Raw genomic sequence first — 8,729 nt, forward strand, 5'->3', positions numbered from 1 at the left:
GATGAAAATGTGCCGAGCTGTTTGATGACGCCGCCGTTATACGATCGTAGAACCGCGTTGCTTGCTTTCACTGGACCGGCTTGAATTTTCCGTAAAAGCGACAGCGGCATCAAGTTTGCTTGGGACCCTGTGTCGATTGCAGGCAAGGACATCAACTTCAAAGTTGATGTCCTTGCCTGCAATATTTGCTTTCATGATCCAGTCCCGGTCACTGCTAATGTTTCCGATGGTGACGTCCAAAACATCAAAGTCGTCGTTTTGGTATGGCGTCTTCCTCTCGCCCTTTACCTCGCAGATGGCTCCGCTTGATTGGCAGCATGACGCAAAGTGGTTACGCCCCTTGCACAAGTAGCAAGTTTTCCCGTAGGCAGGACAGCGCCGTGCGGCATGGGACCGGCTGCAGCGGGAACATTTGAAGCTTCGGCTCGACGATGCTGCAAGGACGTGAAGCTCTCCGTCAGTCTTCCGCCACAGCGAGTTCTCACGTGTCGATGTTTCCGCTGCCTTGCATAAAGCCACGGCTTTGTCCAACGTAAGGCCCTTGTCCCTGAGCAACTTCTCCCGTAGCTTCGGCGAGTTTGTACCGAACACAATTTGGTCGCTCACCATCTCGTCCATCATTGTTCCATACTTGCAAAACTGCGCCTGCTTCTTCAGCGCGCGGAGGAACTGTTCGAAGGGTTCAGCTTCGCTCTGTAGTCGAGACCGGAAGACGTAACGCTCATGAATTGTGTTTTCTTGCTCGACGTAGTATTTCTAGAGCTCGGCCACCACCGTACCATAGTCATGCTTGTCTTCGCCTTCATCGAACGTAAGGTTATTGTACACTTCAAGCGCCTCGTCACCAGCCACGCTGAAGAAAAGGGCCGTTTTTGCTGCCTCTGACCTCGGTTTTTCAGTGCACTCCGTGGATGCGAAAAAGAAATCAAATTTTTGCCGGAAGAGCTTCCACGTTCTTCCCCCGTTGGTTGAGAGGCCCAGAGGCTCCGGTGGCTTGATGTACTCCATGCTTGTGGTGTTTCGAAGGCTGTGGTGTAGGCACTTGTTACGGTGCTTCCTTCATCGTCGAGCAGGCAAGGCTCCAGTTCCGCACTTCTGACACCATGTATCAGCCGTGCCACGTTCAATGAAACCAACACGCATGTCAGGACAGTAGTGAACGCCTGTGTTTATTGTCGTCAGTCTCTTATACCAAACGAGGGAAAGGGGGAGGGGTTTAGTAGATAGTAAAGAAGGGCACGTGTAGTTCAACAAAGATAGGTAGCTTGCGCTCTTGGGCCTGATACGATACAGAATTCAAGACTGTTCTCTCGATCTTTTGACTGGGAGCCACCACTTACAAGGAAAAAAAGAAGATGAAGACCACAATATTGTAACGCACAGTTAAAAGGCACACTTTATTGAACTATAGTAAGTTGGGCGAACTTGTGCCCGAGAAGGAAGCAGGAGATAAGTAAACCGGAAGTCCCCGAGCAGCTCTGGAGAAGAGTCCTCTTCCAGCTCTGAAAGCTCCACCTCTTCTTTTAGATGCGAAATATCTTAATGCCGAGCTCAATCCGGTGGTGGTGGTGGTGGTGGTGTGCGGCGTGACCACCCTTACTGCGCATGCGCATACCCTCTACACACCTCCTCTCCACTTTCCCTCTCCCCTTCCCCTTTCCACTTTCCCTATCCCCTCCCCCTCTCCCATACCCCTCTCCCCTTCCCCTTTCCACTCTTCCTCTGAAACGTGGGCTAGACATGCCGAAATTCTCTCCTGCGCAACGCCGCGATGAGCTCGAGCGCATGCGCGTCCCCTCCTCTTCTCTCTCCTCTCCTACGCTGCCCCCCTCTCGCCCGCCTGTCGAACTCGTTCCCCGCTCGCCCTGTGAGAATTAACGGCCAGGCTAGATGGAAGATACGACGCGCGTAGCGTCCCTCTTCGCGTTCCACGACGCGAGGTCGGTAGCATGCCCAACGAACGCCAACGGAACGCGATCGTGCAAGTGCTCCGGCTTCGCATCGCCTCATGGTCTCCTTTAGCGGGAGATGGTGTAATTTTTTCCTCTGGTTGTCTCCCGCGTGGTTCGCGCGCACCTGTTTTGGTCTGGGTCAAGCAGGCACGCGCTCTCGGTCACACATTTACCTTTCGCACGTCTGCCACAAACAATTGGGAGGGCGTACAAATCGGCCTGGGCGCGTAGTTTGAAACCACCCTGTGTCATTACCCCCCTTTCGAGAGTGCATCGTCCCGATGCTGATTAGAAACTGGTTTCCAGGCGATCGTTTACAACACCTCGTGGTGAATGCAGTTGCCGTCAAGCAGTGTGGTGTCCTCGATGGTTGATTCCCTGTCGTAGTAAGGTTTCATTCTGACGACATGCACAATTTCTTTGCGATGCCGCCGTCGTGATGAGACTTCCTGTCCCTCCGGAAGAACTTCGTAATTCACGGAGCCAAGACGGCGGAGCACTCTGTATGGACCAAAATAGCGGCGTAGCAGCTTTTCGGATAGGCCACGTACGCGTACGGGAATCCACACTCATACTCTGTCTCCCGGTGCATACTGGACGTCTCTCCGTCGCAGATTGTATCGATGCGTGTCGGCTTTCTGTTGTTGGTGAATACGGTGCCGCGCCAGCTGTCTTGCTTCTTCTGCTCTTTGTATATAGTCGCTGACGTCATACTCATTTTCTGTCACCTCATCAACAGGTAGCATAGCATCTAAAGATGTGGTGACTGTCCGGCCGAATACAAGCTGAAACGGCGCCATTCGGGTAGTCTCTTGCATTGCGGTATTATACGCGAACGTTGCATAGGGTAATATTTTATCCCATGTACGATGCTCTACGTCCACGTACATCGACAACATATCAGCCAACGTTCTGTTCAGTCGTTCTGTGAGTCCATTTGCTTGTGGGTGATATGCTGTCGTTTTCCTATGACTGCTGTGCGTCAATTTCATAATAGACTTTATCAGGTCAGCCGTAAACGCGGTTCCTCGGTCCGTGATTAGCACTGTAGGAGCGCCATGCCGCAGTACGATGTTGGTGACGAAGAATTCGGCCACTTCAACGGCCGTTCCTCTAACAAGAGACGCTGTCTCGGCGTATCGAGTCAGATGGTCGCAACTATGATCCACCGTTTCCCCGACGACGACGTAGGAAATGGGCCAAGTAAGTCCATTCCCACTTGTGCGAATGGGGCCTCTGATGTTTCTAGAGGCTTAAGGAGAGCTGCTGGTTTCAACGACGGTGTTTTGCGTCTTTGGCAGTCACGGCAAGTTCTGACGTAGTGTTGCACAGAGCTAAGCAACTTCGGCCATTATTATTATATTTAGTGCGGATACGTGCTAACGTTCTGCTCACTCCTAAGTGTCCCGCTGACGGATCGTCATGGCAAGCCTCCAAGATCTCAGGTCGTAAATGTGCAGGGACGACGAGCAGGAATGCCGCTGTATTGTTTTCAAAATTCATTTTATATAGGACGTTATTGCGAAGGACGAACGCCGACAAGCCGCGGGAAAAGGCTCGTGGAACGTCGACAGACTGTCCCTGTAGGTACTTGATTAATTGTAGTAATTCCGGGTCAGATTGCTGATGATGCGCCATCTGCGATGTTGTCACAGCCCCCAAGAATGGTAAATCCTGTCCGTCGTCGGCGGAAGTAGAGGCAGCGGGTTCAATCGGAGCACGTGATAAGCAATCAGCATCACTGTGCTTGCGACCGGACTTATATACGACTGTGATATCGTATTCTTGTAATCGTAGGCTCCATCTTGCAAGCCGTCCACACGGATCCTTGAGATTGGCCAGCCAGCATAGTGAGTGATGGTCACTTATAGCTCGAAAATGCCTGCCGTATAAATATGGTCGAAACTCGGTGATAGCCCATATCACAGGGAGGCATTCTTTTTCCGTCGCTGAGTAGTTCACCTCAGCTTTCGAAAGAATTCGATTGGCGTACGCAATGACTCGTTCTTGTCCATTTTGCCATTGAATAAGTACGGCCCCAAGACCTGCATTACTTGCATCTGTGTGGATGTCTGTTTCCGCTTCTTCGTCAAAATGCGCAAGAACAGGATGGCTTTGAAGGCAATTCCGTAGTTCATTGAAGGCATCCTCCTGTTCACTAAGCCAAACGAAGGGCACATCTTCTTTTGTCAGCCGAGTCAGCGGTTCAGCTATTCGCGAAAAATTTTTGACGAATCGTCTGTAATAGGCGCAGAGACCTAAAAATCGCCTCACGGCCTTTTTATCCGTTGGCTATGGAAATTTTGCGACGGCCTCAGTCTTCCCAGGATCTGGGCGGACGCCTCCCGCACTGATGACATGGCCGAGGAAAAGGAGTTCACGGAAGCCGAAATGGCATTTCTGAGGTTTTATCGTCAATATTGACGTGAACAGCGCGTGTAATACACAAGGACGAAGAAACGACGAGGACTAGCGCTGACTTCCAACTGAAATTTATTAACACAAACACAGAAAAACAAGAACAAGTAGGCACACGTGATCAACGCTCATTTGAATTGCGCATGACGGCAGGCATGGAGAGGGAACCAAGAACCAAGAAGAATTAATAAGGAAAAACCACAAAACCGCGAAAAGACCGGAGTATGTCTAGGTTATCTGGCCGGATGAACTTAGGTAATCTATTTCTTTTTCAGTGAGGGCGATTGAAGGTTTGCTGATACAATTGCCTTTAGCGATGGCAGCAGCTTCAATGATTATGCGCGTGCTATCCTGGCGGTGCCTAGCTAAAATCTGTGTGTTATCAAATGCTGGAGCGCACCCGCATTGTGAACAGTGCATTGCAAGAAAACCTTCTGTCCCTCTGCGTACCTTTTGGTTATGCTCTTGCAAACGTACGTTAAGGCACCTGCCCGTCTGGCCGATATAAGTCTGTCCGCATGAGAGTGGAATGCTATAAACAACGCTACTGGAGCAGTCAACGAATTTGTTCTTGTGGTTAATTTTGCATGCGCTTTCATCCCGTTTTAGAGGGTTGGTCCTGACACTCAGCTCGGACAGCTTGTGCGGTGTCGAAAATACGACTGAGATGCCCGCCTTTTCACCTATCTTTTTTAGCTTATGAGAAATGGCATGCTTATACGGGATAACCGCCACCTTATTTCTCGCTGGTGCCTGAAGATCAGGAGACCTAGTCGACGGCTTGAACTTTTCCCGCAGCTTGTCAGCGACAGAGACGAGAAGGTGACGGGGATAGCCGGCTGCCTTCAATCTACCTATCTGCGAGAAGAAGCTGTCGTGAATGGAGTGATGGCAGGACTTAACAAGGGCGTTGTGCAAGCATGCTTGGATGATTCCCCTCTTAACGCCCTTGTTAAGTCCTGCCATCACTCCATTCACGACAGCTTCTACTCGCAGATAGGTAGATTGAAGGCAACCGGCTATCCCCGTCACCTTCTCGTCTCTGTCGCTGACAAGCTGCGGGAAAAGTTCAAGCCGTCGAGTAGGTCTCCTGATCTTCAGGCACCAGCGAGAAATAAGGTGGCGGTTATCCCGTATAAGCATGCCATTTCTCATAAGCTAAAAAAGATAGGTGAAAAGGCGGGCATCTCAGTCGTATTTTCGACACCGCACAAGCTGTCCGAGCTGAGTGTCAGGACCAACCCTCTAAAACGGGATGAAAGCGCATGCAAAATTAACCACAAGAACAAATTCGTTGACTGCTCCAGTAGCGTTGTTTATAGCATTCCACTCTCATGCGGACAGACTTATATCGGCCAGACGGGCAGGTGCCTTAACGTACGTTTGCAAGAGCATAACCAAAAGGTACGCAGAGGGACAGAAGGTTTTCTTGCAATGCACTGTTCACAATGCGGGTGCGCTCCAGCATTTGATAACACACAGATTTTAGCTAGGCACCGCCAGGATAGCACGCGCATAATCATTGAAGCTGCTGCCATCGCTAAAGGCAATTGTATCAGCAAACCTTCAATCGCCCTCACTGAAAAAGAAATAGATTACCTAAGTTCATCCGGCCAGATAACCTAGACATACTCCGGTCTTTTCGCGGTTTTGTGGTTTTTCCTTATTAATTCTTCTTGGTTCTTGGTTCCCTCTCCATGCCTGCCGTCATGCGCAATTCAAATGAGCGTTGATCACGTGTGCCTACTTGTTCTCGTTTTTCTATGTTTGTGTTAATAAATTTCAGTTGGAAGTCAGCGCTAGTCCTCGTCGTTTCTTCGTCCTTGTGTATTACACGCGCTGTTCACGTCAATATGGAATACCAACTAGCCCGGTCACACACCTTGCTTCAGTTTATCGTCAAATCTGCTGAATTGATAGCGGTGAGCACAGCCCGAAGCCTTTCCACGTGTTGCTCGAAGGTAGCAGAGAAGATTACGACGTCGTCCAAATAAACCAGACAAGACTGCCATTTCAGACCTGAGAGCACTGTGTCCATCATTCGCTGGAAGGTGGCGGGGGCTGAACAAAGGCCAAACGGAAGAACCTTAAACTCGTATAAACCGTCCGGTGTCACAAACGCCGTCTTTTCGCGATCTCTTTCGTCAACTTCGATCTGCCAATATCCACTTTTAAGGTCCAGCGAGGAAAAATACTTCGCATCTCGTAGCCTATCCAGAGTGTCATCAATCCTTGGAAGAGGATAAACATCCCGTTTAGTGACGGCGTTCAGTTTCCGGTAATCAATGCAGAAACGCAAGGTCTGATCCTTTTTTTTTCACAAGCACAACAGGTGAGGCCCAGGGACTTGCTGACGGCTGAATGACGTCATCCTTGAGCATTTCTTGAACCTGACTTTCTATAGCCTCTCTTTCTTTAGGTGACACACGGTAGGGATGCGGTATATAGGCCTCACCGACTCATCGACAATGATGCGATGTTTGGCGATAGGTGTACGACGGACTTTGGATGACATCAAGAAGCATGCGGAGAATTCCCTTACAAGTCTCTCTATTTCTTCCTTTTGATGGGGCAGTAGTCCTGGTTCGATGTCGATAGCTGCCAGGACAGAGTCCACGTCTTGTAAATCAGATGTCGTGGTTTCAGAAGTGTTCAGCTCCGTAACCTGGACGAAATCATTCAGACTGGCGATGACGGTTCCCTTTGCGATGTGTTGTATCTTGTTTCCAAAGTTTGTAAGCAAAACGTTGGTACATCCGCTACGCAGCTGAACGAGGCCTCGTGGCATGCAGATACCTTTCTGAAGCATCAGGTCGCTGCTGCTGTCAGCAAATCCTTCGAAGTCACTGAACGCTCTGTTGGTTACTGCGACAGATATGCTTGATCTCGGCGGTATCATGACATCGTCATCCGCAATACAGAGGTCATAAACGTCTTCTTCAGTGTCGAAAGTTGCGATAGCGTGCCTCGTTGAGAATGAGACGCAAGATCCTCGCAAGTTGATTACAGCGCCGTTAGCTTGCAAGAAGTCCATGCCGATAATCAAGTCTCTTGAGCATTCGGGCAGCACAATAAGGCTGGCGACGTATGTGAAGCCCCGTATACCAATTCTTGCGGTGCATCTTCCCGTCGGGTCGATGAGGTGCCCGCCTGCTGTGCGAACTTGTGGTCCCTTCCAAGGCGTCAGCACTTTCTTCAGTATTTTCGAAAGCTCATTACTCATTACTGAATAATCTGCGCCTGTATCTACCAGTGCAATGACTTCGTAACCATCAATAAAAACGCGTAAATCTGAAGCAACATCGCTACCACGGCACCGGTTTCCGAGTCTGTCGTCGTCGTTCAGCGTCGGCGATGGAGGTTCTTCTGCGTCAGCGTCGACAGCGGCCTTGCCTCCGCAGGTCGCTGACTCTAGTTTTCCCGGCGCGGGCTTGGTGAACGGCGTCTTGGAGAGCTTGCTGAAAGGCGGGGGCTTGGCGACCGATACCTCCCCGTCGTCGTTGCTCGAGGTTGATGTTGCTGAAAGCCACGTGAGCTTTGACAACTCGAGAGGTATTCCTCGATTTCGATGGGGCGCTCACCAATTCGTGGTCGCGGTGCGTTTACAGGGAAACCACGAAGTCCTGCCTGGCGATATTGGCACATGCGGTAGATGTGTCCAGCCTCCCCACAGTGGTAACAAAGGGTACCCTATCGGAAGTGCGCCAGATATCACTCTTTCTGAGTCTCCTCTCGGGTGGTGGCTGCAGTGTGCTTGGATACATCGGGTGATGTATCGGAGTAGTGGCGGCGACGTCTGCACGTCCGGAAGTTCCTCGCAGTAGGGCATCGGCATAGGACACACTGGGCTGCTGACGCTGCAGTGGCACTTCTGTATGTGCGTTTGTCTGAGGCTCCTGGACCGCCTGTCACATCTCCTCGCGTATCACGTCGGCCAGTGACGAAAGCATTGGAGCACTCTGGCCAAGTCTCTGTTTCTGTAGTTCTTCTCGTACTACAGACCTTACCAGCTCACGCAACATCTCCATACTGCTTCCGAAGGCTGCTGGCAATGCGTCCAAAGAGGCGATGTTCATCTCTCTGTTATACATTCTTGCTCGCTGTTGTAGCGTTCTTTCCATTGCAGCCGCCTCGGAACAAAACTCAGGGACGGTGCCCGGCGGGCTGCGAACAAGTCCGGCAAACAGTTCCTGTTTTACCCCTCGCATTAAATGACGCAGCTTCTTGTCCTCGCTCATGTTTGGGCCCGCTCGGCGGAATAAACGAGACATGTCCTCCACATACATGGCCACGCTCTCGTTGTTGCGCTGGCTTCTTGCTTGGAGAGCAGCTTCGGCTCTTTCTCTGCGATCTGTACTC

The sequence above is a fragment of the Rhipicephalus sanguineus genome, chromosome 8, assembly GCF_013339695.2.
Source record: "Rhipicephalus sanguineus isolate Rsan-2018 chromosome 8, BIME_Rsan_1.4, whole genome shotgun sequence".
In the NCBI taxonomy this organism is placed as follows: domain Eukaryota; kingdom Metazoa; phylum Arthropoda; class Arachnida; order Ixodida; family Ixodidae; genus Rhipicephalus; species Rhipicephalus sanguineus.